This window comes from Aquila chrysaetos, chromosome 17 (assembly GCF_900496995.4).
Source record: "Aquila chrysaetos chrysaetos chromosome 17, bAquChr1.4, whole genome shotgun sequence".
Lineage (NCBI taxonomy): Eukaryota > Metazoa > Chordata > Aves > Accipitriformes > Accipitridae > Aquila > Aquila chrysaetos.
In genome coordinates, this window is record NC_044020.1 from 19953308 (window position 1) to 19975660 (window position 22353).

The window sequence follows — 22353 nt, forward strand, 5'->3', positions numbered from 1 at the left end:
TATGAGTTTGATGGAGACCTCAAAATGTTCACCTAGTGCTAATTAAAAACAATATTGTTTAACATTTCTCCCTTTATCTGCTGGAAAAATCTACTGTATATACTTCATAGCGAACCTAAATAACAACAAAACTTTTCCATCTTATCACCAGGAATTCCAAAGAATGCAAAACTGGGTGTTTTATTTTAGACTCTTCTACTTTCAGCTCTGCAGCACCTGCTACATTCAGGAAGGATGTTGATGCCCAGACCTACCAAATGATAGACCAGATGCTCAGGTAGCAGAACCTATGCAGTTCCTCCGGCTTCAGGCATTCCTGTATCTTTCAGACAGGTATAAAAAAGGGGGGGGGGGGGGGGTGGTTAAAAATTAATTGCTCTATCAATGGAATGGATATATCCTCTGGCGTTTTATTGTCCAGCAGAAGTGGTCAGGCAGTTATTCTGCAGCAGTGTTTATGTTGCTAAGAATGTCAGTAACAAGGTGCAGTGTACTGCAATGTTGTTTTGCTAATGAATTGATGAAAGGAGAGAATTATTTTTAGATTGTGAATAAGTGTGAGAAAGTGAGCTCTAAAACTCTTCAGGGAAAAAAGAAGATTCCACTGTTTCCAGGTTTAGCAGTACTGAATGCCATTTCCCTATCTCCTGATAAAAAATACAAGTGTAAATGTCAAGCCAAGCCAGTGATGACCTCTGACTTCTTTGAAAATGTTGTGATTCTTTCAAAAGAGCACTAGGAGAACAGGCTGAATGACTAACTGGTAGATTGTGCCCTCTGAAAAATCCCAAAGACAGTGCTGAAATTGCTGAACTTCCCCAAAGGCAGGATAAGCTGTACTGAACAGAGATGCTGGGATCTGCATAACAACAGCTCTGCCTTCCTCCAACACCACAAAAGGCTCCTTCTCCACATCTGGCACTCAGGGGAGGAAAGGAATGAAGAGAAATCATCCTCTTCAGCCTTTTCCCCCTTGAAACCCGAGCCGATTTTGAAGTCTGTGTCCATGTTTTCCCTTCTTTTGCTCTCCGCCTCCTGTTCCCAAGGGCATAGGTGTTAGCACAGGGGCAGCTGCTGAAACCCACATTGCCCTGACCTAGGAAAACATTTTGGGTTGGGAGGGTCAGAATCCATAATCCCTCTGCTGACATCCAGCCTCAGAGACTGCTGCACTGTTTTTTGACCCTCTCTGTGCGATGCAGCAACTGGTCCGTGGATAAGTCTTACAAGTGAATGTAATTCTGTGTGCATTCCTGTGCTTCGTAGTCTTGCAGCTTGTACTGTCTCATTTTACTGCGGTGTGAATGGGCAGAAGGTGGTCCTAGGTGACACTGGAGATGGTACTGCACACACATCAAGGACTACCTGGTACAGGTATCGAGAGTCAGATACAGTTTCTCAATACAAATATATATATATATCACACACACCTATACATATACTATAAATAGATATATATCTCTTCCCCTGTCAAGGTGTTTAAGGTTTTACGTAACAAGTCATCAGTAATAACAACATTAAACTACACTATAATTCAGGGTATTAGAAAGGCCGACTGTGACATTTCCACTCCTGCAGATTTTTCAACTAGAAGAAACCTTGCTGAGGACTGCAAGGCAGGCTGTCCAGTGGCATTTTTAGCATGCCTTTCCCCCCACAACTGACACAGACACCTCAAATGAGGAGCCCCCTGGTCATTAGTTTCTTGGGATTAGGGTCTTTTTCTGCTCTAAGCAACAGTGACTGGGGTGCAGCCAAGCTGGTGGAGACTTCTATCACACCTTGCAGACATTACTTAATACTTACTTTCTCTCTGGAAGCTCCTAAAGGATAAATCTTCCTGATGCCAGGAATTCTCAGCTAAACATCAACATAGCAATAACCACGTACTCTCCATCCCTCTGGCTAACTCAGGCAGATTTGTTGTTGGTTGCTAAAGGCAACTAGTTCTGATTGATGGTTTCCATGAACTTTCCACTAGCAGGGTGGGGCCTGGGCTATCGTGTTTCCAGGGCTCTGCAGACCGGAGAGGCAGTAGGAGAAAAATAGGGAAACTGGAATACCATAAAGGTACTTGCCCTAATCATTCAGACTTGTACTTGTGAATGGCTTGTAACCACAGAAGCATAGGGTGGCAAAGACTTTTGTGGGAGTTTGTAAGTGACACTGGTTGCACACTGTATATAATAAAGTAAAACAAAACAAAACAGTTTGTAAAGCTCTTTCTAACCCATGAATATTAAACCCCTGGTCTTTTAACTTTCTCATACTTAAGTCATCCTGGTAAGACAAATCTCTTTTTAAACATTTATCAGAAGAGAAGCAAAACGGTATGAAAGAGATTTGCACAAAACTTGTTTATCAGTCCTGGGTGTGTGAGCCTATCTATCAGCCCTTCCGTGACTCTTGGCGTAATTTTCTCTGTCTAGCTCATATACTTCAGATGATACGAAAGGATTTCAATGTGCACTTGAAACATTTTTCTCCAGATTTATTCTACCAGCATTTTTCTTTAACATGCTTATTTGTCTCTTTTAAGGTCTGCTTTACATTACATAGTCTCTTTGTATTCTCTGCAGATGAAAAGCACATGCGTTTCCATTCCTCCCTCATTATAATGCTACTTTTTGAAGAAAAGCATCTCATGTGTTCTAAAAAAATGCTGTTATTACAAAATTTTAAAAAACCTGTTGGTGACTCATTGGGAAATAGTGAACAACATAATTTTCCCAGCTTTGCCTTATACCCATTCAATCTTAGATCTTCCTGCCAAAAGGGTGCAAACCACTTCTTGTAGGTGGGGCTGGCAGCTCTATTGTTAAGATTGCTTAAGTACATTTACCAAACATTAGATATTTTAGCTAAAATTTCCATGCTGAATATTTACCTAAACCTGAATTACATGGGAAACTCTTAGCCAGAAGTTTCTCTTATCTCTAAGACCAGGGATAGGGTATATTTTGCCTTGTCAAAATATTCTGGTGATCTTTCTCAGAGAGGCTTTAATGCCCTTACCCTTTGAAAAAGGAACATGAAATCTGCCTTTGTGAAAGCCTGCCCCAATTTCACCACATTACGAAGCTTTGAAAAATTGCAGGCACCATCTGACCAGATCCAGAGACTGCATCTCTCTGACCAGCTGAGCTTGTTGAGAGGCTCCGGGCTAACAGAATGGGGACAACCCTGCCCAGCTCCTTCTCCTGGCCAGGTCGTCTCAGCCCCCTCCACGTGTCACTTCTCAATCTTATCAGGGCCTTCCATGGGCTCCCCTAACTCAGCTCACTAATCCCACAGAAGATGGCTGCGTTAGCTTTCTGCCAGTGATCAGAGGTAGGTCCGAGGGATATAAGCACTGGTGAAAGATAAATGGTGGCAGCAGGCGCTTGAGAAGAGGAGGTAGGGAGACCTCACGCTTGCTGGTAGTGAGCTGTTAGATCAGCGCACCTGTGCTTGTAAAACTTAGCCTCAATAAAGCTTCACAGCTTGATTTTCTAAAGATTTACTAAAGCTCATCTGCACTATGCACCTGGCATCCTAGGGGCAAGCAGGACTTTCACTTTAGTTGCAGTTCTGGCTCCTCTAGTTTGTGGAGAGGGCACCAAAGCAAAGAGCGGGCATTCCTTCCCTCCTGTTTTCCCAGGATTTCTCTCCTACTGAACAGACCCCATGAAGAAGGAAGCTACCAGAACTGTACAGTGGTATGAGAAGCAAGATAGGGAACAAGAGAAAGAGATTAGACTGTGAGACAATACCTGAGGCAGAGGACAGAGACTAGAGGTCTACAGAGGTTGGACTGGGTGCCTGGGGTAGCAAGAGGGGACCTCACATGACATGGGGGTCAGGACATGGGACCAGAGTCTGGCTGTCAAAGAGACCAAGATTTGGGTAAAAAAAAAGATTCTGAGACTGGATGAGAAGTCGAAGAAGGGTCAATAGGGATGAATGTTGATGGCCTAGGAAGGGGTCTATGCCGGCACTATGTGGAGGAGAAAGATGGCTAGCTGAGTGAGGAGAACTGGAGTGGGGAAGAGACAGGACTAGGTGTGTGTATGTACTGCACACACTATTTCCATTGCCATTCCTGCAGATATACCAAACCTACCTTAAATCTAACTGCTAAGTGTAGCTGTGGCCCCTGGGAACTCCCTGTGGTTTGCAAACCCCACCCAAGATGATGGGCGAATGCACAGGCAGCACTTCGCTGAGTAGCATCCCAAGAATGAAAAGGAGAGGCTGGAAAGACCATGCTTCAAAAGGACACATAGAAGACTGTGCCCACTAAAGCACACCCCTGTCTGGAGCCTGGAGAGGAAATCAGGAGTCCACTGTTCTGCTGTCAGCAAATACCTGCACCAAAGTGCGTCATGCCTCTCCAGTGGCAAGTTCATAGTCATTCTTGGCATTCCATAGGCCCAAATAGCAGAAATGCTTGAGCAGAAGAGAGGGTCCCCCTCCTGCTGCTGATCACTCTGGACAACCGCATGACGCTCTGTTAACAAGGCTTGGAGGGGCAGGGGAAATGCTAATCCAGTGTAAAAATACATACTTGAAATTCAGAAAACTCCAGTTCTTAATATATATAATCTTACTTCATGTTTTTTATGCATATCACAAGGTTCATTAGAGTAATAGCTTTTCATTTCTGTCCTTGTGACCCTTAGTACACAGAGAATGGGTGTGCAATAGGGACCGGTTTGGTCAGGTTTATTTAATGAGGCCATTGCTTTTCTACAGAAAAAAAGTACAAGGTCATGGAAGTAAAGATGTGTTCAGAGTGGCTGTGAACAAGGGACCAGATAAAGGTTTCGGTGACTGTGTAGCTATGGCCTTTCCTGGCACTTAAGAAATTGTCTTTTCAGAGTAGAAGTGATCTTTTAATGGTTTGTTTAATGTTTGTGCTCAGTCACACTGTTATGCCATGCTGCCATATAACCAATCCCCAAAGGTTTAAAAGCAAATTTGACCCCAAAACTGCCATGTTGGCTGCAAGTTCCCAAGATTTCCCTTAATGTAGCCGCCATGAAAGGCTGTTTGAACTAAGCCATGGGACTAACCACTGAAACAAATGAACAGATGAAACAAGTGCTCATATTACCTGTTCCAGCAGTTCTGCTTACATTGTTATGTTTCAGCTGTGAACACCTCAGCACGGCTGCAGACCAGATTAATTCAATCACTTTCAAAACTGACCAGATTGGTGCAAATCAAAGGGCAGACCTCATCTGAGGAAGCTAAGCTAACTTCATGTAGGCTACCAAGCATTTTCCAAGAAGTAGCAACTTTGGATTCTTCCTCATTTGGAGTTGGTTTTAATCTGCGATTCAGAATTGAAAGTCTCTGTTTCATATTATTAACATCCTCAGATATTTAACCTTGGAGAAGTCTGTTTTTCCAAACTGCAACAATTAACAATTTCTTTCCAATGCCAAAATGTATACGTAGGCTTGTCTTTCTGCCCACCAAACCAGACAATGAACACTGCAGCCCCTCCAATTAATAAAGTCCTGAGTTAAGGCTTTATTCAGAGGAACTGAACCAAATGAAACAGAGCGACCCAAACCATTAGACAAACAGCTAGGTCATGCTCTTCAGGTCAGGCACTACCAACCCTTGGTGAGTTTGGGGCTGAGGGAGAAAGTTAACCCAATACACAGAAGAACCTCGAGTTCTTTTGAGCACTCTCTCCAGGATGGATGTAGTTTAAACACCCAAACAACACTCCGCACTTGTTTCCTGACTCCTCTGTGCCACTCTATTTCGGAGAGGGCCTTGCTGCTTTCCCAAGTCCCTAAAATCCTGTTACTCTCTAGGTATCAGGTGCTACTGTGGTGTGTAAGGATGGTGACAGTAGCCCTGTTGTGGTCAAGCTGTCTGTCATGGAGCCACAACTCTTGACCTGTGATTTTCAGTTCCCATAGTATCCAGCCGGGATATATTGCAATTTTGAAAAGATTTTTCTGGTGTTCTCTCTCTTCACATCAAACAGATCATCATGACTTTCATCCACTGCTCTTTACGGTCCTACAAAGACTATTTCTCTTACGACCATATCAAGCACAGATTTTTCACTCCAAAGCCCCACAGCCATCGACTCCCTTTACCTGTCAGGCCTCACCAAGGCTAATGCCTTCAGCCTTTGCCCTGGACTGCCTCCCTTCATCACATAGCTCAGCAAATCCTTCCTTTGCATTTTTCTCAGCAGCCCGTTCTCAGCAGACTGCTCAGTGCACCATCCAAAGCCTTTTTCATGTTGTGTTTTATTAGCTAATGTATCATGCTGTAGCTATAATATGCAGAGTAGCATTTCACTGCATAATTTCAAAACTGGACACATTCATCTTTTCCCCAGTCACAGCTCAGAAAGCTCCTCTGAATGGCTGATTAGTGAGTCAAGAAGTTTATTATAAGACAAACAACATACCAAGGTAAAAGCTATAAACACAAAGCAAATCGCTTATGGCCGTTGTTCTTTCTGATACCAGGAGTAATACAACCTTTAAAGCTGTGTTTGATGGCCTGTTTCTGGCTCTCTCTGGTCTCCTCAGCTCGACATTCTTGCAGGCTTCAATAGAGAGTAGAGATGAGTTCAAATTTGCTAGAACAGAGTATGTCCCAGAAGCAAGCACGGATCTGTATCTCAGGTTTGCCTATGTTGCTATATAATTTTATAATGTTATATTTTGATGGTCCTGGACAGACTGCTTCCTCAGGTTTTCTAAGGTACTCAGCAGGAAACAAACAGGGGAAGCAGGCCAAAACCCTCCACCATATTTCATTATGAAAATATGTTTTTAATAATGGGCTTATAATGCATAGAGGACCAACATAAGGCATGTAATATCAGGAAATAGTCAGGAATACATCATTACCAACATCAAACATTCAAAAATTGTAAGCTAGAGCTCCAAAAATCATGGAATTGGTTTTCAAATAAAAATTTTAAGTATTCAACATTTAAATTTTATGTTTTTCAGCTTTTTCTGAACACAAGGACTAGACACTGCCTTTTGTGTAGTGTTTGAATGATGCTGGGACAAAGGGCTCTAGAGAAAACAATAAATATTTTGAGATATGTCAAAGTTACAGTTTTTAACCTGCAATCTGTGTGTTCAAAGGGTGTTTTTAAGGGGTCTGCAGAGGGTAAGTAAGAAAAGCAAACCTATTTTCTGCAGTATTAAATCACTATACAGGAACTGACACTTCCACTGCAAAAAAAGTTTTAAGGTGCTGCAAATTGTAAAAGGTTGAAAAACATGTTTCTGGCAATTCTGAGTCGAGCTTTCAATTATTTAAGCGATGTGAGGGCCCCAGTTCTACTGAAGTTAACCAGGATTTGTTCTAAATCCCACAGGTACTTCGGAAAGTTCAAACCAGAGTTTCTGGATGAGTGGTTCCAACTGTGTACAGTGTGCAGAGCTCTAAACTTTTTTTTCTTTTTTTTTTTTTTTCCAGTGGAGGTGTAAATCCCTGTGTATCGAGTTTAAGCCTATGCATAGCAAGCTAGCATTTTTTGATTACCTTCTGCAGACTCCTTCCTGATAGTCTGCGAGCCTTGGCATTTCCAATTATACGGGCTGCCTGAGCTTTTAGTGACTTGCTCCTGTCCTTCAGCTAGTATTTCTGGAAGGGATTTCAGTGATCTTTTTTGGCTTGGGAGTAGTTAGTTAAACTGTCAAGGAAATGATGAATGGAATCTGCACCCATGTGTTACCACAAAGATGCCTTGCAGACATTTCCTCAGATTTTAAGGCATCTGGCTAGGACTTTCTTACGTCACCAAATACAATAGAAGAATAGTAATGATTAGCAGTTGTATAACAGCATACTTCTCCAAGGCCTTTTTGCTTGGATGTTTATAAAGCTCTGCTGGAAGAAAAACAATAATTCACAGATGGGAAAACTAGGGAAGAGGTGAAGCTGAAGTTCCTTTCTTAAGCCACAAATCCATCTCAAGTCGGAGCTCAAAACACAATCCAAATTCTGTGCTCAGATCAAACCTTCACAATGAAGACAATTTTTTTAGAAATGAGGAAAAGAGATTTTAGTTTCAAAGCCCCAAAGATTTCTTGACAATAACACTGAAAAAACACATGCAGTTCCTCTGAAAACTATCTTACAATTCAGAAACTGTAACTATTAATTTTCCTGTGTGTCCTTTTCCCATTAAAAGTTTCTAAATACCAGGAGATGAGCATGTGAAACAACTAGGCTCATCCTTAAAAACTTGTGCAAAAGGAAAGCAAGCAATTCCCGAATACAAATTATTTCTTGGTGTTCTTTTTCGGCTCCTACGCCTAAGGCCAAATCACTCCTTTCAAGGAAACATCCACAGGAAGGGCAAGGTTGCTCACACTCTGAGTCAGGGTCTGTCGCTGGGTTGCTGCTGGCTCGCAGCCCGAATCCTGCCTCCCTGCTCCTCCCGCTCCTAGGCGGGGCAGAAGGAGGCCGTGCGTTACTCATGGTATGGGATGATGGAGTCTAGAGTACAGCCTTGCAGGAAAGTATCTTTGCTCTGGCCTCTGGGACATGCCTTTCCCACTCCATGGCATTCCAGCTCTCAGTTCTCAGTGATGGCTCCCTGTGCGTTAGAGAAAAGCAGATAATATCGGAGCTTCCCAGACCCTCTGAGGGGTTAAAAACAGAGAATATTTGGGGAAAAGGTTTGTGCTGATGGTGCTTGCTCGGAGCCAAAGATCTGGAAATTAGTTGTGGTCTCAAAACAGTGGACATCAGGTAGGGCACTTAATGCTGAACTTTGAGGGTGTTATTTTTAAATTCTCAGGGCTGGCTTAATTAACTGCAATAAGTAACAAAATAATTTCAGCATAAAGTGTGTTTTCTTCATATTCCTTATCTCAGCCCTCTCCCTCTAGCCTAGTTTGGCATTCACATAAGGGAAACTGTTGTACAGATTACCCGGCCATAAGAGAAATGCAGCCTTCACGGCGATACCGTCCCCGCCAGCCTCCGGCTCCCAGCCCAAGAGTAAGACGCTGGCAGGAATTTCCCCACTTACACAATCTTGCTGACACAGAGGCCAAATTCAAGCCGAGACCAACTTCCAGGGCCTGTCATGCTGCCATCTCATATCATCAGCCTTTGCTCTTTCCTCCTCACTTTTAGCCACAGGTTTTCTGCCATGGTTGTCTCTGTCCAGGTCCTTCCCATATTGCTGCAGCAACCTCTGCAATTCAGCATTGATTCCAACAAGGACTTTTTGCCCTTCCTCTTCCTACTTAACAGCTCTACTCTCAGAGTTTCTCAGCAAAAGCAGTGGACCTGCAGGGATAATCTCAGTGCAAGGGACCAGCCTTCCTCCAGCTCACATCTGTCACCTTGCCTCTTCGCTGACGCTGCTGCTTTCCGGCATGTTGTTACTCCAGTGCTTGTTGCACTGAAGCATCTCACTCCCCAGGCAAGTTATTAGCCTCAGTGGCTAATCCTCTAGCTGATGGAGTTTGTGTAGCCTTCCGGTTTGACTTCTGAAATTGCTGCTCACACATTTTCTTTGCTGACATCACACAGGCTGGGAACACGGCCACACTCCCTCCACCTCAGCCACTGTCATCTGGGCACCTTTGTATTCCCACGAGGTCATTTTAACTGCAAACATCTACCAAGAGATAACTTAGGAAAGGGTTATTTACACTGCAAGCCTTCTTCAAATCTCCTGACAGGCTAGTTACTTGATGGAGCATCCAAACTGGCTTTTTGCACATTGTGATTATGAACGCTCTTTGGTACAGGAGCTTTTTATTTGCACATGGCTGGACAGTATTTGGCACATGCTAAGTGAAGTTAGCAGCCGCTTCTGTGATGTGTTGCAATTCTACCCAGTAAATAAGGTTTGATGCGTTTCCTTTTTTCTGTGTAGGCTCCACTGCTGTGTCTCTCCATGCTACCTTCCCAAATGATTATTGCCGCTGCACTGCACCCCTTTTCCTTGATGAACAGGCAGCTCCATTAATGCAGCTGTCTCACCGTATGCCGTTATCAGCTTGACTCATCACAGCAAGACCTCTAAAGGTTCCCTAGAATTTCTGGCAGATATTATGTCTTCCTAGATATAATACATTACCTTTTAATAAATTAGTATGTGCCCAACTGTAATGACCCAGGAAAATGTAATCTTTAAATTGATGGTATCCTTTTAAAAGAATTTAACCAAAGATATGTCTTATGTAAATTGCACAGTGTATTATAGTTACATCCACTTTGAAATGACTGAATGGTCTGCCTCCAGCTTATAGGAGATTTACATTTTTTAAAGATACAGCATAGAAAACAACAGTTCCAACCTTCACCTTTCATTGCTTCATACACCGGAAGGTGTATTTGGGTTCACATCCCCTCTCTGGGCTATTTTGCTGCTACATAGTTAAAAAATGTAATTTTGGAGTTATGTACTGTAAATTCACTGAGCCATTCTTACTGCTGCACAAACAGCACTGCCCATTTAAGGGCCATAAAACTGCCCTCAGTCACAGCGTGGGACTCACGTGAGTCGCACTTCTGGCACCGTTTGGCCCTGAGCGTGTTACGGGTTGCAGGAAACTTGTGACAGATCCCATTCCGTGTATCAATGTAAATTTGTCAACCAGTAACTGGTATAATGGTGTTTGAGGAACATACCGTTCATTTGTTAGGTCTGTTTAGTTTGCCGGAGTCTATGAAGGAGTTTAATTTTTCATACCCTTCATTAAAAGAGACCACAGGGAGGAGAAATCATGAGTAAGCAGAGCCATAAATATATTACAGATGTGTGGAGTTTTCTTTGGGGACTCTAGTCAGAAATCATTTGGCCGGAGCTGTCTGACACTCACACTAGTTTCCTGTGTCGTAGCTGTTACACAGAGGGATTTCTCTGTTACGCGGAGGTAAGGGCACAAAGGGTGCACGCACAGAGCAGATACGAAGGGTACCTGATTGTACCAGCAGACCTTGCCAGTACCAGAGGAAAGTAGGTATTTTCTCTCGACAGCTTTGAAAACTATTGCTGGTCTAGGGGATTTCTGTGTCTACACAGATTAGAAGACAGAAACTTATACATTCACTCAGCAGAAAGCAGGGGGTTTTGCTGACACTCTAGGAATTTTCATGAGAATGAGTGAAAAACATTTCCTTGACGTGCCAGACGATGCCCTGCATTAGCCTGGCATGTAACAATACAAATCATCGTGTGCTTGGGCTCTGAAACTACTGCCATACCTGAAGAAAGATTAGAGAAGGTGAAATTGGCCCCTTCATTTCCTGAAGGCCAACGTGATAATTGTACACTGTCTTAGCCCTCAGATAATGAGGCCTATCAAGTGTCACACGTCGAACATGGGACTCGCAGGACAGGCCCCTACTTCACATCCCTCAGTCCCTTGGCTTCTCTCTCATGCATTTACACCATAGGTCCCTGGCCTCTCTTCTTCTTTGGGACCATGCCAGGCATAGCTGTTTGTCCTGATGTACGATCCTCCGGCGGGCTGTACCTGGTCCAAGGGGCTGTGAATCAGCGGAATGCCTGGGGCAATGAACCACAGGACACCTACCAAGGCTTCACATGGACAACAGCCCTGCTCTGAGGCACGTTCCTCGGTTGTAGTCTATCTGTGCAGGCATCTCCCATGGGATGATCAATAGCAGCACTCTTTCACCCACTTGGAAAGCAGATACTGACCGTGAGAAAACAAATTAAAAAGGAATACTTGTTCAGATATGCAGCCTACCCTCTCTGTCAGTGGAGGCCCATAGTTCCACACATAAAATGAGGCTCTTCTGAGAACTCTTTACAGTCCATTCTTTTTCATGGAAGAGATGCCAGGCTAGTCCTGAGGGTGCTGGCTCTTGTGGTTATCTACAAATTGCTTATGCTGAGGGGAAAAAAAAAAAAAAAAAGAATAAAATCAAAACCATCCCAGATGCTTCACTGTAGCATTTCTGAAATAAAGCATTGATTTTTCAAAGCAATGTTTGGTTTTGTAATTTTTTTCAAGGTTATTATTCCTTTGAAGTTTACAAACTGGAATACTGGAACAGAGTTTAATACTGGAACAGAGAGAAAACCCCCCCCTCATTTGTCCCAAAATTGTTTAGATCCTTGTTTTCATGGTGAGTCTCTTTGGCACAGCTTGTGAAAGATGAAATATTCACACAGTGCTAGGCATAAATAGGTGTATGACTTTGCCAAACTTTCCCCAGAAGTTCGGTGTGAAACAGGGATGGGAACATTGTTTTAGGAAGAGTGCCTTTGGATAAAAAAAGCCCTCAGAAAACAAAAGTAGTTTCGCAGCAGGGCATAACTGGCAAATAACAAACAGGATCATCTTTATAACCCTCTCACTATTAAGAAACAAAGCTGTCTAAACCAAATTTCCTTACAGTCTGCCTGCCTCTCTCTATATGACCCAAGTAACAAGGCCCTATTGTTGCTTTCTTTCATTTTACAGCCTACAGGAACTATTCTTGCTTGCCCAAAGTGCCTCTGATTTCAACACCAGCCTGTGTAAGGGAAGCTGAGATGGAGCAGACCCCCAGCTCCCATAATTAGAGGCAGTCAAGAAGGTATTGATTAACAGGAAAGACTTGGGGGGTGTTTGTCCGCAAATATCATCTATTAGTCAATCTAAAAACGTATGTTTCAACACAACTTCTGTCAGTGCTCCTCAGGTGTGGCACGCTTAAAATCAGAGAACCCCAAAGAGAGCAAGAAGCCAAACAGTGGGGATTCAGAGCAAGGTTAAACTGTCTTTGCTTGATGCACAGAAGCAAAACGGGGCATCGGCCCCTTGACGCCTCTCTCACTGATGTGAGCCAGCCCTTTTGCTTGGCAGGGAAATGAAGGTAGGCTCAGGTGAGAGGGAACTAACTGCACCCCTGCAGATGGACGACAGGCAGTCTCAAAAATAGCCTGGCTGGCATTCCTGCCCTGAAACAGAAAGAGCAGAGTTTTAATCTGCCTTCCTCTTGTCCTTTCCTGAGGAATAGGGATGCACACCCCAGTATCCACATCCTATAATTTCACTAGACTGTAGGAGAAGAAATTTGCTGACATTTCTGAAATATTCACTGAACCATCTGGAAAACCATTTCCCACTTGAATCTAGGCAAGAGCCTCTTTTGAATGGGGAGATCTGCACAGCATCTCAGAGATGCCTGGATCAGCTGTGTTATCTAAGTGCAAAGGGCTTATCATTACTTTACAAGCAGTGTTTGTACGGCACAGATAAACAGAATGATTATTGTATAGCAGCTTGGCTCTTCTTTTGTTTCTCTCTTTGGTTGAAAGGCTGGCTCATCAGTTGAGAAACCATTTTCTGCTACAATATCTAAAAAAAAAAGTCAGTCTTGTTCAAGACCTTCTGTTTTTCAGCTTTCCTTAGTATTACGATCCATATAACTCTGCCGTCTGTAAGTACAGCTCATAGAAAACAAGTTAAAAGTGACCAGGAACAAAAGATCATTCCACCTTTTTACTTAGGCATGACACAAACTGAGTGACATGAAAAAGCAAACAAACAGCAGAACAAGTCAGGGACAGGTCAGAAAAAGAGAGAGCTTAGAGGTTACTTGCTATTTCTTGAAAGAATAAAAATTGGCCTAAATCAATTTACTGTGTGTTTACTGCTTTCCTGCTTGGCACGCTGTTTGCCTTTACTTACTGACCAGCCCCTTGAAAGCAGCTTGGAGCTGTGATTTTACAGCAGTGAAGAAGAATACATCCAGTACTGATCCAGTTAGTGTTAGAGGGCTGTGCTTGCCTTACACCTCCTGTGCTTACATTTCAGTAGAAAGTTTTAGTGCACAAATGAAATGATATCTTTGTGTTGGAAATTTCTACCCTGAATTTCTACCATGACACATAACAGATTCCTTTTACAGCTGAGTTCTTTAGAAAAACATCAATAATTTAATAAAACTATTTTGCTGGGTTTTGACCACCTATACTTAATACTAATTTTTTTTCCTGCCATTTAGTATTACAGCTCTTTTTCTGCTTTTACACCCCTTTCATTCTCTCTTGAGGAACTACGCTGGTGGGCTGTCTGACATAAAAGATAAAATTAAAAAAAAAAAAGGTACATCAATAATCAGATTTCAAGGAAATTCACTTACGTAGCAGACTACCAGGCAACTGTAGGTATGTAAAAAAATAAACAGAGCCATTCTCTCTAAAGCTATTACTTTCTCTCTTCCTCTGCTTCCTCTAACAAGCAATTAAAATCCATCATCTTCAGGACATTGCAATATTTATCATTCTGTTCACTGGAGAGTTGTGCTTCAGGCTGTAGGGAGCAGTGGGGAAAAAAATTGAAACCAGTGCTCATTTTTACTTGGTATAGAAAATTATAGACCAGAGCCTCATTTAGTATAAATCGCTATAGGTCTTTTTGAAGCAATGCTGAGAATGTGGCCCCGGACCCCAAATTAAAATTACACTTCTCCAGGCATTATAGTTATGTGCATGAACATCTTCAGAGTTTTTGTTGTTATATTTTCACATATTAGCATGAAACTTTCTCTTGGAAAAAAAATACTATTGTAGATCTGAGCTCTCTTGTGGATTGATATTCAGGACAAGGTGCCACTTGCCTTTAACCACCAGCAGACAGTCTCGGAAAAAGAGTTCCCTCCTACCAGGACTCTGCTTTTCCTTCTTCCAGGAATGCCCCAGAGGACCTGTGTACTCTGCAAGATGAAGCCCCACCTCTTTGCAATAGGGGTGTACAGTCCTTACCACAAAGGGACCCCAGGTGGGCGTTTAGATAACCACCACCATGGTGGAATATAAGTAGCAACAACCCCGCTTCTGATAGCTCTGTGCAGCTCACCAATCCTTCCCAGTTACAAAATGATGTGGCTTTGTGGAGCTGCAAAAAGGAAACTGGCTGGTCCAGAATGGGCTTGCTATTCAGCAATAGAGCTGCAGTTCTAAATAACTGCTGTAAAATACTTACCTAGTATAGAAAAGAGTACATTGTGTTCAGCTTATTTCCCAGAAAGGTAAATCAGCTTGCCCTGATCTCAGGTCAGATCTGACCTTATAACACCACTGTTACAGCTATTCTGTAATGGCTTGGGTATCTCTCTACTATGCTTCAGTCACTCCCGTGAGCATATCCATACCCTACTCTTCAGCTAGCCTGGGTGAGGCTTTCTCCCTTATATCTGGACGCTAGAAAATGCACCTTTCTTACGCTCCCCTGAGACTGAGTGTTGGCTGCACAGAAAACAGCCTGTGGGAAGAGGTGCCAATCTGCTTCTTCAGAGGTACCTCTGTGCAGTCGAGCAGAGCTTCGTGTGGCATTGACCTTCGGTTGGGTCTAGAGCTGTAACTCCGGCTGTGGAGTTACTATTCTTGTGGAGCAGCCCAGTGCCATCCTGCAGTGAGAGCACACCAGTTCAGAGCCCAAAGCTGAGCTGCCAAACTTGGCTACTGACTAGCTGAGTGATTTTTAACCAGTCAAATGGTATTTTCAAACACTTGATCCAAGAGAAACCCAGATTCGTGCCCTCTTCTTAGAACTGGCCTGCTCAATTCCTGGCTATAGTTTCCACCCATCTGTAAAACTATTATGAACCGCAAAGCAGTGTGAAGGCTTTACCTCATTTATTATCTCCCAAGATCATCAGGTCTGCTCAAGTGAAAGTTGCTGAAACAGATTTAAGCTTTGATGTCCCTGGCAGCCCATCCGATAGCTATCAACAGAGCTCTCTACTCTCTTCTGGGCCAGGAAACATCAGCCCAGATGTGCGTTATGTGAGGGTACAACCGGACGGCTGTGTCAGGCCACCTGGCCAGCCTGTGTGTGGCATCAGGAGGAAGGGTCGCACTGGGAAACCTCCCCATGGAGCCCCTCGGGGACCCCGCAGGGCAGCACCCCGTCCCGGCACAGCCTCTCCTAGGTTGTGAGTCCACACGCTACTGTGTGCCTGGTCAGATCCATCAGTGCTCCCAGTGTAGGGTGGCCCAGGGAGGACAAGGAATTAGGGTGTTGCACAACAAATTTGCAAGATTTGTGAGCTGGGGGAAAAACACGAGGCACGAACCAATAGTGAGAATCTCCCACCTTGATTCACCACTAAACTAGGTACTTCCAATAGGGGTAAGAAGCCTTGGCTTTAAGATACATGCCCTTAAAAGTTTAACACAGAAAACCCTAATCCAGTGAGGACGTGCATAGATCCGTAAATACATGTGTGATTGTGGACAGAGCCTCACACAGGTACACAAGACTTTTGAAGATTTTGGACTTAAAAAGACACCATGTAAAAGGAAGAGGAGAAGGGACAAGAAAAGTAGCAGGAAGGAAACTTTAATACCAATAACAGCCAGTTTATAATGTACCTATCTGAAACCTTCTCACAAACCTACTTTTGCTATTCTCTTTGCTCTTTTTCAGTTGTGTCTGAAGTAGACAAAAAATGAAACCTCTCAAAAACAAAGTGCCCAATGAGAAGCAACTACAGGTAAAGCCAGGAAAGAGCTTTTCACAGCTCTGATTTCCAATAACTTACTTGTAAGGCATCGAACTACCCAATTATCCTAAAATAGTCATCCAATTTGTTTCTCTGTGGGGAAGCTTGGCATGCTCAGGTCATAAGGATCAGGAAATTAGTTTTTTGTTGAAAGTGCGTATCTTGCCCTCTCATGTTTCCCAACTGATGGACCACAAAAGCAAGGAATGAGACTGAGAAAAAGACTTTACAAAACAACAGAGAAACTGTTTTCAACAAAGAAATTAATCTGCTGAATTCATGTTAAATACAGACCTTGCAAAGCAAAGCACCAATTTTTGCTGCAACGGATTTGCTAGGATGACCTAAAACATCTATTACAAAGCTTTGAAGATCTGTTGTACAGTGATGTTTCAGTGTTTATTCCCAAGCTTTTCCCAAAATCCATGAGAAGTAAAAAACTCTTCTTTTTTCCCATGCAAACTTCTTAATATGGAAACCTCAGCAGCAATACTTTGTTCTGGTTTTTTCCCTTCTCCATTTTGATGTGTGCTTTTGAAAGCCCTCTAGGCATCTATTTGCATTTTCCAAAAGCTTTGGAAATCTGGCCCTAACTTACTTATGAAAATGGAGTTTAAGCTCTGGAATTACTGAAGTGTTTTTGAAATTTTGCACTCTTTGTATTTTAAAGTGTATTAGACTTGATTTCGCTGCTTCAGGGGACAGGTAATGCCCATAATTTTCGATGGAGATGAAGTACTGTGTGGTAGGAAAAATAGAGGTTTTAGAATTTATTGACAAGGGCAAAATATGAAAGGGTTTAGTATTTCTTTTTATGTGTGTGATAGAAATCTGTGCATAATAAAGAAGTAGGCATGTCTTTTGCAATACTGTTGCCAGCTTTACAGAAGAATAACAAAACTCTGATTTATAAACTGAAAGTGAATATATTTATAAATGTATTTAAATATATTTAAATATATTGCCTATAGAGCCATATCTTACACTGGAAATTATAATTGTGCTAAATCATAAGCAATAGTACCATGATAGGCCCTTCAAGTATTGCTGGTTTGTGAGCTTCATGGAGGGACATCTTAGTATCTTAAAGCTTTGTATCACACCTAGACAGAGAGATGATTCCCCTATGTTTTACAGGAAAAACAAACAAACATTGGAATCGCAAAGATTTTACAACCTTTCTGTGTATTATAAAAGAATATTATTGTCTAAATGTCCTTGATCAGAGAAGGGCACAGATTTCCAGACATCAAGCAAATTAACTTCTACATTAAATATCATACCTGTTTCAAGTGCACGTTTCCAGATTTCCAAACTAAAATCTTTTTCTCGTCATTCACTCCTAGTTAAGTCAACTGTTTTTGTCCCCATCACTGGATTTTTTTTTAAGGTGTGAGGTTTTTTCTATACTAAACCAACTCTTCAACAGAAGACTCATTTTAGGTAGCTTGATCTTCAGATGGTTTCTCAGTCCTTGATTAGTGTAGTGGTACTGTCACCATTTAGCTTCTCTAGGGAAGATGGATGCGAGTTCCCATAGGGATGTTTATTTGTTTTAGCTGATATCTGCCCATGCTTTATCAGAGCTATAGTAAGTAATTTTCTCCCTTCTAAATAGCTTGAGATTTATACTGATACTTCTTGCCAGGATTTGGCAAAAAGATGATGCAAAGTACTTGCATGAAACTTAATAGGCAAAGCATTTCATTGTCATTCACATTAAAATTAAATGTCTAAAGACTAATATTGGTAACTTCTCCCCCCATATCATATGACATTTAGATTTCCTCTTATTTGCATTTTGGTTTTGGAACTGTCAAGGTTCACACATTTCTTGCTTTTCTTTGTAACCATGACAACTACAAACTTACTTTTTTTTCTAATGAAAGTCAAGACTCTTGTGCAATGATCTATGGAAGACAGAACTTCAGGGAAAATACTTCAAAAATTATAGTTTACAACTGACCGTGCCAGATAACTATTGATTTAAACAGGCCAATGAAAACTTTAAAACCTGGTTCATAGGTATTCATCCGGATCTTACAATCTTACGGCTAATGCACAGGGGTGAGGTTTGCTAGTAATGTTTCACTCTGAAACACGCACACCCCACACCCCCCCGATTTCAGCGTATTCCTCTAACTTGAGTGAACTGAGCTCTCTCTGAAGGAAGGAGATGACTTTCTATTAATCAAGGAAAAAGAGAGGAAAAGAGTCATTTCTTGATTAACAGATAGAACCAGGCTTACCTGATTCCAATTCCGGTGCATTAAAAAGAAGAGCCACCACACTCATAGGTAATGAATATCTTGCCTGCCAGAACTGTAACTATCCCTGAACATATTCACACTGTGCTTAGGCTGGAGCCATGAACTGGTAGAGTTACCAGGTATTACTGGTGGTATTGACAACAAAAATAAGAGTATAGGATCGCCCTGGTTACTTATTCAAGGCTAGTTCCCCAGTTAACGTGAGTTAACATACGTGGCCAGGTCAGGAAGATGGGGGAGGAATTTGGTCAGGATTTGTTTGTTTGTTTGTTTGAGCTAATTTGGATTTCTTCCATGGAACTAAGTCTTGAAATCTGCAAGTCTCTGGGAGCATCCAGAATCTGCTGTGTGAAATGAAAATTGAACATATTTCGCATCTTGGAATATCAGTCTTGTGGATTTCAACCGTTTTAAGACAAAGATTGCATTTTTCTGTATATCTAACAGCATGTCACTCATACTCAGTAAACGGCAAATAACAAGGCAAGATCTAGAAAACCTGGAGGAGAAACAACCAGGAATTATTGCTCTTCAGGCTCCAAGAAATAAATATTAATTGAAGAGAATAACAAAACTAAGAAGAGCAAGCTTGAAGAATGCACTTAACTTAAATTCTAATCTGATGTTTGTTTGCTTCCCCTGAACTTCAGACAGCAGCTATATTTTAAAAAAACAGCCTCTTGAAATGTTCATTTTACAGTTAAGCAAATACACCGCAGGACATAAATTAACCCCACTCCAAATTAGCTTGTTTTTCTGCTTGTTGAGTATCAGTTCAGATTTATTTGCTATGGACCAAATTCAACAAAGTACTTAAGCACATGCATAACTTTGATCATGCAAGCAGCCCCACTGAGACTATTCACATGCTTAAATATATGTACACAGTTAAATAATTTGCTGAATCCAGACCTACTTTATTTTTTCTCAAGAAAGCATTTGCAGAGACAGAGTTGTTCTATTCTGACCGTGAAGAGTTTACTGCAAATACATGATACTGAAGGCTGTCTTGATTACTTGTAACTGGTCACATAGAGCTGTTTCTGTTCTCAGTGAGCCTGATTTTATAGTCTGGATTAAATTTAAAGAGCCCACCAAGACACTGGATTTCTCAAGGTGAAATGACAGTGGAAAGGGCAGCAGTAGCTGAAGATAGATCAAGGAGAGGAGGAAATTAAGGAACCTCAGAAACATTCTCTTCCTGGTTTTGGTCAAAAAAGCATAATTCATGGAAAACTTACATAACCAAAAGGCATGTGGGCCTATTTTCTACTTTTTGTCCTCATTAAGAACATATGTGTAAGGCTCTGCGTGTGTGCGGCTCTGTGCTGTAAGGAATTCCCTGCGCAACGCTCAGTGCTAGCATCAAAAGGGCGTCCTACTCCTCTCCTGGGATACTTCAATCACCTCAAGATTTCCACATAAATGTAAATGTTTTACTGAATTAGAGTCCCTACACTTCTTCAGCAATGTGGGAAGGAAGGATTGACTGAAGGTGAATGAAATAAATACAAATTATTTAGGATTACATACAACATAACTAAGTTAGAAAGTGATTGGGATGGGCACGGAGAGTGAGGAACTGACTGCCACAGCAGAGACATCCTACAATGGCACAAAGTCATGTCCTTGGCTGGTACGATTTAGCATCACTCCATAAGATCTTCCTAACCAATTTTCTGGGGAAAAAAGGCACCTTGTTCTTTCAATATAGCTCAAAGAGCAACTAAGCTGCTGCATTATGGGGTGGGGGGAGCTATTTGTACAATTTCAGCCCTATTTTACAGCTGGATTTGAGGCTACTTTCCCCCCTTTTTTCTTAAATGACCATTGTCATCTTCCCTGTTGGAGATAGCCTTGGTCAAATTCTACATACTCATGCAATCCCAGCAATACAGACATTTGGTTTTCTCTTTTTCCCACCACCTCACCTTCCCAAAGAGTTCCATTTCTGATGTGAAAAATCACTCTCAAAAATGTATTTGATACCCTCCCTGGACATACTTGGCTTATCAACCTGTGCAAAAATTACTCTGAAAATTTCACCAACATTATTTTGAAGCAGCAGAAATGTGTTATCTTCGGTGCCTTCATAACTGAACTACAAAAGGGAAATAGGAAAAAGACATTGGAATATTAAAAATACCAATGTTCTTTCTAGCTACAAAAGCTCTGTCACAGCCAACAAGTGAAATACCATGCCAATAGCGAGCATAAACATTTTATGCCTTGTTATGTATGTTCTGAACATCTTCACCAGAAATGTCTTAATTATGGCCATTAATTTCTCCTCTATAAAAGGGTGATTTTCATTCACTAATGTAAACTTTCTAACAGGAAATTATATAGCAAGCATATAAAAATTATTTGTTGGGTCTGAGAAACGAATGGGCAAGCTAGCTTTCAATAGAAAATGTGATGTTTGATGTTCTGGCTCCCAGTTCTGCTGAACACCTCGAGCGGTAAACAATACAAATTCAATGACTTATCAAGTACTTCTTTTCAGTAAACCATTAACTCCTTGAAAGAGGCTTTTCTCCTTCTAGCAATAACTTCCCAGGTCATATAGTTTCAATAGTTTCCCAGATCACTTGCCTTTCTTCATAAGAGTCCCTGAGAAGCCTGGATTTTGAGAAAGGATCTTCCATGCGTTTTATAGCTCCTGTTGTGTTTACAGGCTTCATGAAAAAAGGAAGCAGTGGTATTCTGAGGACAGTACTTCTTGGGATCTTTACAGGAATATTTGGTTAAATATTTGCAACAAACAATCTACCTGAAAAACACATCCCTTTTTCCTCCTTGTAAATTGTCTGCTGACACCCTTGAAAGCCATTGTAAAAAACACTTAATGCAAACAAATCTCATCCAGTAGATTGCAGGAGGACTGATCATCAGCACCATTTCTTTCTCCCAGAGGTAGCCCCTCCAGTGTTGGGTTTTTTTCAGTTTCTTAAGGTGAAGGGGTGTGTGCGTAGCTGACCACGTCAACGACATAATCCCCAACAGACTCACCTAATCTTTGCAATTTCTTCCTAACCATGCCTAATTTCATGTTGCGCTTAAGGTCTTTCTCACAGACTGCTTAGCACTTCTTCCTGTCTAAAGGAGCGTAAAAAGGCATAGAGGCAGCTCAGAACTAGAAGCCACGACCTCCTGTGTCCCGAAGACTTTTTCAGCAGGGACTTTACATCTCGCTGGATGTGCTTACAAAAAATACGCTCAGTGGTATAGAGCCATGAAGGAAGATGTGATCATAACCCAAGATCCAGACCTACTGGAAATATCTGTAGAAACATCCCCAACCCTAAATCTTGTGAATACTTATATGCTTGCATTTAAATTGAAGCATGTGTGTGCTCTTGAAAGCATTCTGCATGTAGTATCAATGCAGAGTCACATGGAAGCAAAATCCTGCTCTCATTGAAAGGATCAGGACTTAAAAAAAAAAAAGCCAAAAAACCAAAAAGGGAAAGCGTGCTACACTCAAAAGCCCACAAGAGGAATGGTATGGGAATATTGTTAAAATGGTGATAACACAAACAACACAAGAAGTTCTCTTGATGAGACTCTTCTTTAAATGACCAGCGTGTCCTGATCGCTGAACAGGGCGCACAGG